The 9,365-nt window shown below is 41.7% G+C and overlaps 1 non-coding gene across 1 annotated transcript; it reads left to right on the top strand.

Annotated features, from left to right (window-relative positions):
* The first annotated feature begins 1,069 nt into the window (after positions 1–1,069).
* LOC121144402 lies at positions 1,070–1,233 on the top strand. The gene has a single exon (XR_005881765.1). It is a non-coding gene; the product is annotated as a U1 spliceosomal RNA (small nuclear RNA).
* Positions 1,234–9,365: the final 8,132 nt, after the last annotated feature.

Raw genomic sequence — 9,365 nt, 5'->3', positions numbered from 1 at the left:
GTGTTACATCGAACCCCATTATAACATGTAACAAACACAAGTTAATAAAAGTTTAAATTTTTTTTAACATAGGGGACACTGGTTGGTGCAAAAAGAGAAATACTAAATAATTTAACACATTTAAAATTCTAATACAATTAGGGATTGAAGGTGCCAGTGGTCTTTCTGATCACTCACATTTACTTCTTACATAAAAATTCTTTATCATGACTATATTGGTCTAATTATTAATTAATGGGCATAATTTCAACACAGCGATTAATGTATAGTTTTAACGGCAACACAAACGGGATCAAGAAATGCTTCAGCAGTTAATTGTGTTTGCTGCTTTTTCAAAGGATGCAAGCTTGTTTCCCAGCGCCTGTGATGGACAGCTCACAACCAACCACATGCTACTCTCAGCCTATGAGGTGCCCACGCCTCTGGCCACCATGGGTGCCTCCACCTGAGTGAACAAACCCAGACACCACACACACACACACACACACACACACACACACACACACACACACTTTAACAAAAAAGCAGCACACACTCTCCTCACACTATCTGCAATGGGAGGGGAGACACATCTTAAAAAGCTTGCAAAGTCCCTTGCAACAAGTAAGGAATTTGAGTGACTCGTGTATGTCCATGTCCTAGTTTGTTAGGGGCATTCTTCTGAAAAGGACATTTGAATGAAATAACTGCTGGTGACACCAGTTCACTAAATGACACTCCTAAATGTCAGTCCTTACTAAGGAAGGAGTACGCTCACCTTTCAGCTCCAAAGCAGGAAGATGTGCTGAGGAAAGTGATGGAGACCAGTTGTACCCGCAAAAGGAAAAGCCTGTGACAGAGCAGATGAAAGGACAGTTGGTATCTGCACGCTCAGGACATCTCACTGCTGAGTATCTGCATTCCTGAAAATATTCCCAAGATGAATGAGAAACTTCAGCTCGAACTATCATCTGAACACGCAAACGTGGACTGGTTTTCATCAGGTCATGATTCTGAATTCAACAGTGAAATCATTGAATACCCATGAATACCAATGAAAAATCACAGTCATTTAAAAAGGCATTGTCTAATGCTTACCCGGCAGCTGAGATGCCATGGTCTAGAAGGTGGTTTTCCCAAGGTGAAGCTTATAAATTGTATTCCAGGTATGTTAAGCCCTGCAACTTCCCCAAACACAGAACATCCCACTGCATAATTTGTGGTCCTGGGGACTTGTGTTCATGCGTTTCTCTCTTACAAATACTTTCAAAAGGAAAAATGCATCACCTAAATCTTAAAAGCTAGAGCATGCCATTTGTACTGAAAGCAATCATGGAGTCTGATACTTTGTTTGTAACTCTAGCTTTGTCATCCACCAATCCTTCTCCTGACACATCTGTACAATGGGTAAAGTGACTATTGAAATGTGTGCAGTTTGAAGCTGAAGCACAGTAACCCAGCATGATAGCCTTTTGTAGTTTTGTAAACTATGAAACCATGCAGTGCAGAGAGAGGGGGGGAGGGAGAGGCGGAGGCAGATGGGGGAGAAACAGAGAGAGAGAGAGAGAGAGAGAGAGAGAGAGAGAGAGAGAGAGAGAGAGAGAGAGAGAGAGAGAGAGCAATATGTTGCTGATCAAGTGATCAAGCCATCAAGCATCAAGCTGTTACCTCCTTGGGATTGCGCATTGGAGAGCTCCATTGTTCCAACCACCCTGATTCATTTCACAATACAATGGGAGTATGGATGCATCTTCCGGAGCTACCCAACACAAATGAGATTTTCCTTCATGATCTTGCTACCCATACAGGCAGCATTCCCTGCAAGACCAGCATTAACCTTCAGCACTGCAGAGGGGTGGACACTGCTGCTGGAAGGAGTTGTACAAGGTGTTACTTCTTGTGATTCTGCAGCCACCTCTGTCTTGACCTAGAGAATTTCACCTGAAGTTAGAAGGAAGTTAATTGTTTTTTTTTTTTTATTTAGAGCAGTGAGAAAAGTAAGGTGCCCCCAAACACCATTGGTGAGGGAAGTACTTAGAAGAACAGCTCAAGAAGAATGGTTTGGGCATCTGTAGATTGCAAATGAACTTGTGTATCACTCACAATAAAATACCTTGGAGTTTGTGAAAGGAGAGAATACATTTTGTCTGTTGACAACAGTGAGCAGTCATAATTATAGCTGCCTTCTGCCTCATCTTAAAATACGAAACCTTTGAGTTTCCTTTTCAGTGACTCATCCTGTGGCTTCTTCATAATCTACACCAAAAATCACAGCACAAAGCTCCCACTGGGCCTTGAAACCAAGAGGAGAGGGCTGTGTATCTGATTAGCAATTAAAATAAAATGGGAAATGATGTACTATTTCTTCCCTTATCCCTCCCTCCGTTTTCCCTCTCTTCCTTCTCCCCCGCTTCCTTGCATTCTTCATCTTGAATTCAATAAATATTTACTCACTATTTACATGCTATGCTTAAGGGAATACAAACATGAAACAGAACTGTTGTATTTCTGAATAGAGCACAAAACCGTAAGAAAGGAGACGCAGTGGATTTATTATGTGTCTTTCAGGGGCTTTCAGAAATCCTTTCTATGGTGCACATCAGGGAGAATATATATGAGTACAGGGAATAGTGGAATCTGATTCTCTCCCTAAACTGGTGAGAAAAGCAACTAAATTCAGGGCCAGTATATATTTAAATCCATCAATTCAAAAAACATGTGTTCCCTGGATAATAGGAAATAATATTAAGGAATGGTTTCAGGGGTTGGTGCACAGTCTATGGGGGTTTAGAAGAACATACTGCATCCTGTAAATGCTGGTGTGCTCATGGATCTGAGGAAGCAAGTAGGTTTTCAGGACTGGGATCTGGACAGGAGATCTCTTCCCCTAAGTGGAAAGCTTCATAGAAGTAGATCCCATACAAGGCACTCTGGGAGCTTCAAGGGTGATAGCAACCTGGTTCTCACCTTCAAGAGGCTAGAGATGAAGAAGGGAGAGAGGCGTATTCTTCTCCTACAAAAAGATGACAAGCCAACGAGATGAGTGAAGCTACACAGGCAAAGACGGATGGTGGGTCGATCACTCCGGCCACAGCACTAAGATTGCCGTGGTGGTAAAGATGGCTCCCAAATGGATATGGGGAGATAAAGTAGGTTTTAAAGGTGGAGAAGAAGACCCATGTAAGCTCTAGGATCCGAGTTCAGTACTCAGCATACATGTAAACAGCCGGGCATACATGCTTGCAGTCCCCATGTTGGAGAGGCAGCAAAAGGAGGATCCTTGAAGCTTGATGGCCACCCAGCTAAACTGAATGAGAGCTTGAAGTTTCCATTAGAAAACCTGTTTAATAAAATAAGGCGAATGTTTCTTGAGGAACAATCCAGAAGTTGCCATCCTTGGGTCTCCACCCTTACTCTCATATTCATGTACACACACATATATAAGCATGTACACACACACACACACACACATGCAAACAAATTAGTTTTTATGAGAAATAATGGTGGAGAAAGCAAAGCAAAAGTAGGCATCGGGAACAATTTAATTCAAACCAAGAGGTGACAAAATGTGAAGCCTTTCCCATGTTCCCACTAGGTCCATATGGGTAGAGAAACGGGAGCTGGGCTTGGGAGAAGACCTTGAGTCTTAGGTTGGCAGTGGGAAGGTGGAGAGTAACTTGGCTGAAAGACCAAATCTAGCTTTGCCAGCCACCACTGACCCTTGCTCCCTGCTGCTGGCAACAAAGATTGTTCTTGGGTCTGGAGGCTGCAAATGTCATTGCTCTGAGATCCCACAGGCTTGTGGGACATGCTACTTCACCTGTGTTCCTGCTCAGATGTGACTTGGGAAAGTCACACTAAGAAGTATATTACTGTGCTCTGTGTCCATTCTGTCTCCTAGAAAAGAGAAAGGTCATCTCTAACCAACAGCTGTCAGCTCCCTGACTTCTTAACCTGTTTTCGAACACTGCTGTCATGCTGTCATTCCATGGAAGTTCTAGAGCCACAGCAAGGGTTGGCCAGTCCTTGAGAATGGGGTCCTGGTGCCGGTGTGCTAGAATGCTTTTCTGGTACGCGCAAAGCTTTGGTCTTCAACCCCAGTGCCCATAACTGGGCATGATGGCACATGTCTATAATGAAGTGGTAGAAGCAGGAGGTTCAGGAGTTCAAGGTTATCCTTGACTGCCTAGTGAGTTCAAAGTCATCCCAGAATAGCTGAGACCTTACTTCAAAAGTAAATCAACAGTTTTTAAAAAAGGCAAAATAAACAATGGGGTGCTGGGGGATGTTTCTGTTGTAAAGATCAGGCCTTAGCCGACCTTCGACTCTCACTGTGGCCCTGCCTCTGTCACAGTCACTTGTCACATTTTCTGTGTCTTTTAGAAATGTGCATCTTATATGTTCATTTACTGATTAACAGTAAAGAAGATGGCATTGTTTGCCCTCACCTGGAGTTTAATGAGAACTGAAGCAGGGGCAAGAAATCCTAACATTTCAGTTACAGGAAATCTCCGTCCACATGTCCCGACTCTGAGAATGGCCAGAGAAAGAACAAAGTGATATCCACAGTTTTGTTTTGTTTTGCACCCCTGCCCACCTTGATCACTAAGGACTAGTGGAGACAGAAGAAATATTCAGGTTAGATGTGAAAAAGTTATAGGCTGTGACGGGAAGAGAGCGTTGCATCATACATTTCTATAGCAACTAAATGTGTAACATCACAATTATGTTCACAGAAGTTATGTGAAAGAGCTTTCTTAATAGCAGATATACAAGCAGGCGAGAAGAAGGGACAGATAAATAAAACATCCTTACAGTCCAGCTTTGAGTTGCTATTTGTCTGCCGCCCCCCCCACCATTATATCCACCATTATATTCACCATTATATACTGAACTCCTTTAGTGAGAATGAATCCTCTTTTGTCTCTTTGATAGAATAAAAGCAATGATTCAATCTTTTCTCCACACTTTTCTATTGGGATATCATTTGAGAGAAGCACAGTGTTTGTCCACCAGGCACAGCATAGGCAATATAGAAAAACTACGTTGGACAAGTATTTTCCAAGAATGAAAAATAAAACCAAATTAAAAAAATAGTCAGTGAGGCTGGCTACGGAGTCACTGTGACTTTGAAGGCACAGAACAGGAGATGACTGGAACTTTACTCTTGTTTAAAATCCCACTTTATAAAAGAAACATGGACTAAATTTACCTTCTCAAATTGGAATGTTTTTATTCAAACTACACTTAACTTTTTAAAAGATATTTGGTTTGTATATTTAAAATACTCCTAAAATTCAGTGGCTTGGGAGACTAACCTCCAGCCAGTCTCCTTTTTTTTCTTTTTCCTTCTTTCTTTTTTCTTTCTCTCTTTTTTCTCTCATTTCAAGAAATGTGGAAAACATTAACGAAAATTGTGTTGGTCTGTACAATTTTATTCTGTTAAAGACAGGTTTTATGATACATTTAGCCTTTTAAATGCCACTAATAGTCTCTAGGGACACATGGTTTTTCCTCTAGTGCAACAATTAAGTCTATTTCAATGCTATTTGGATAAGTTGAAACAATTCAGTCACTGTGTGCCTGTTCTCAGGTACCACTGCAAACCCAGAGGGGACACCCAGCCTCACCTGAATAATAAAGTTTTACCAGCTTCAGACATGTACCAAAGGGTTCGCCTTTTCCGCATTCCACTTACTTATTTCCCCTGATTTCTTACAGGAGGGAATAATGAGACCTTCCACACCGTGTGCTGGTCAGAAGAGTGACTCGGTAATGAGTGTGATTAATCACAATTGCTTTCTTTCTCCTCCCTGTCTGGAGTTTGAAATGTGTTTCCCACTAGAACCCAGCAAGGCTTCTTTGATTTATTTATTTTATTTCTTCAATCAAGTGTGGAATAAAGATGTGTGTTAGGGAAGGGTGCTACACACGTGTGCATTCTGCTTTTTGGGTGGAAGTGTACTTTGGTAGTTGCAAATCCGTTCACAAAGCATATTTGCATGTTGCTCAATTATGAAGCTCAATTATAACCAAATTATCTCTGACTGAGGAATGAGGATGTGTCAGAGGAAGTAATTTAGTGGATTCCAGATCCGTACATGTAACTCAGACTTTTAACTTAAAAGTTTAGTCATTCTGAAAGAATAGTGGCTGTTTTAGCATCAAATCCCCAAGAACCAACTATTCCCCTCTCGGACATGTGATCTGCTGAGCTGGCTCATTAGAATAATTGCTGGCAAAAAGAAATTCTTTCTTTTTTTAATGTAGGCATATGTTCTTTTGTTGTTCTATGGTACATAAAAAATAGAGATTCTTAACAAAGCTGGGAAGAAATGGCCCTGGGACTTTGAAGTTGGGGGGCATTCCCTCTGCCTTCCCAGTGTCTTCCACTGACCTTGGAATGCAGAAGAGACTCCAAAAGGAACAAACCATCAGGAAGAACAAGCCGACCACACACAGGACTGTCCATGGAAGCCTGGTTTTAATTGCTAATCAAGTTGTAGTCTGGGTAAGCATATTTCCACAGGTACAACTTTCCCTCTCATATGATAGCGCTTAACAATGGCAAAGCAGCTCGCCATTGATCCAAGGTGAGTACAGAGCACAGTTTACCTTCAATGTTCCTTCTGAGAGAACCTGCGTGCTAAAGAAACACATCCCTGTAGCCCATGGCAGTCCATACTCTAAGAATCAGAGTCCCCCAACAAGGACATAAACATGTGGCAGCGTGGGGCATGGCTCAGATCACCCTCCTTCATGTGCTTAAGTAGAACCACAGTGGTTTTATGTCCTTTCTTCATGAGTGTGGGGGTTACAGCATCGTTCAGTGGTGAAGCCGATAGCTGCCCAACTTTCTATGGTCTGAGGGTTGACATGTGAAAGTTTGGGTGCTTTGTAATGAGTAAGCAGAAAGTACAGATTTAAAGGATCCAGAGTGGAGGCCTGGGGAAGACAACTTTCATCTATTCCCTTTCAATGGTTTTTATAGGAGAGAATAAGGTTTGAGGTTAAAAACTGTGACTATTTTATGCCTTTGTGCAGGGAATGAAGACACAGATGTAACTAGTTTTGAAGAAACATCATTTTCTTCAGCAAAATTCCAAGTTCAAAACCATAGTGCAGGATTTTACTATTTTAGAGACAGAGCCGTAAAGACATATGGAAACGCCTGAAAGAATTCTACAGTACGCGTAAAAAAGGCAGTAGATTTTTTAATGCAATACATTTGAAACTGATTAATTTTTGTGAATGCTTCCAAATTGTGCATGAGAACATAATTTCCTTGGTAAATGTGAAGGTGAGGTTGTAGCAGAACTTCCATATGGGGAGGCTGAAGGTACATTTTCTCTTCCTTGCTCCACGTAATTGGATGAAGAGGAAGTTAGTTCAGTGCCCAGACTAATGCATTATAAGAGAAGATGGAGATCAATACAATTTTCAAACTAAATAAGCTCTGCTGCTGGTTTTATTTCTCTTGCCATTTACAAAGCAAAGTGACTCCAGTGTTTCCATTCATGTCTGTCTGTAACACACAAAGCCAGACAGAGTTGCTAACATGAGGACAGTGACTGTTTACATTTCTCCTGGGTGTTGGGATGCAAAAATAGCATTTCATATTTATGAATTTTGCATCCTAAACAGGAGTCTTGCCCCATATGCCTTGGAATTACTAGCGTTATCAAAATTTACCAAATATCTGAATATATGTGATAGACTAGGAACCATGTAAAATGGGAATTAAAACTAAATAAAACATAGTATTTGTAATGGGGGAAGCCACAGGGTTTGGCTAAGGCTGAATTCAATTTATCTGTGATTTCTGACAGAAGGAAATGTTGGCCTGAATTCAAAACATTTATAATCCCAGGGAGGGAGGGGAACCAAGGTTTTACTATTCATAAATTTATTTTATTATTTAATAGAATTCATATTCCAAATCTAACCTTGAATCAGAGTTAAAACAAATTCAAAATTTGGAGGGATGCTGGTGAGCAGAAACCCTTCACACAGCAGAAATGATTGTGTAGTCAAAAATAATCTTGCTTGTTTTTTTTCCCCTTACAAAGTCTCCTTACAACTTGAAGATAATATTTTCTCATCCTAATGAGGAGTGCACAGAGTGAGGCGTCCACACCTCAGGGCGGGCTCTGACTGTTCGTTCTTCTTCCCAGCTCAGTGACATGAGGGAGATTGCTCCCCTGTGGGAAGAGAGAATATTTTAAATGCTTCGTGTCCTGAGCAGGTTCTCCAATGACCAAACGAAGCAGATCTTGGAAGGCACTTGTTACATTCGAGGCTGTCACTCAGAATCCATTGAAGACTACTGACACAGCTGATGTGCTGTCACTCAGCTTGGATTTACAGGTAGGTACCAGAAGGCAACAGAACTGAATAAGATGTGGGAGTGGGAACCCCCTTCCCCATCAATAGATATTTTGGATTGTGTATAGTTAAAGTTTGGCCTTGATTTCACACACTTCCCAGAAATGGCTGCTCACAGGTGAGGTCATCCTTGGGCATCTATCTCATTTCATATGTGAGCAGTTAAAGAGGCTGATGACTTTCTGTTTTGTATTTCTGGTAAATAGCACATGTTGGCTTTGAAGTCTGTCTGGAAGGAGCATGTTGGTTGCGCGACTCAACACGTATGTCTGCCGGGAGGAACTGGGGACTTCAGCGTCTAGTCTTCCAGAGTCAAGCACTAGGACTTCACTTTGGATAAAACAATCTCCCTGATGCTTATCATACTCACTATGAAATAGGTTGTCCATGCAGTTGGTGTGATGGTCCAACAAAATCATGAGGAGCTTAGGGTAGATTAATTATTCAAATGGCCATGGCTATAACATTGCTGTTTCTGACATCTTCAATGAGAGCAAGGAAGGTGGCATGGGAAACAAATTATTTTCTAAAGCATAGAGCATGGCTCAGGAAATTACAGAGGCATTGCTCTGAGAGAATTTCACTCGCTCCGGCAGGAGGGAGGTGACTTAGTGGTTAAGAACTCTTGCTCTTCAAGCATAAGGACCTGGGTTTGAGTCCCTAGCACTCACATAAAAAGTCAGGAGTGGGTGTTCCTGCAACCCTAGCACCTTTGAGTGGAGACAGGGAGATACCAAGAGTTCCCTGAACACCTAGCCTAGCCTGCACTGTGAGCTTCCAGTCAGTGAAAGAGCCTCTTTGAAAGCAATGAAGTAGAAGGGGCAGAGGAAGAAACCCCGATGTCCTGTTCTGGTTTCTGCTTGTGTGCATACTCCCACACACTTACATGCATGCACTACATACAGAGACACACCATACATGAAACACACAACACACAGGCTCACACACACAAATTAAAAACAAAACACTCAAGGACTGTCAGCATAAAACAGATGCAATAC

This window comes from Mesocricetus auratus, unplaced genomic scaffold (genome assembly GCF_017639785.1).
Source record: "Mesocricetus auratus isolate SY011 unplaced genomic scaffold, BCM_Maur_2.0 Super-Scaffold_100015, whole genome shotgun sequence".
NCBI lineage: Eukaryota > Metazoa > Chordata > Mammalia > Rodentia > Cricetidae > Mesocricetus > Mesocricetus auratus.
This window is presented reverse-complemented; position numbering and strand designations above follow the sequence as displayed.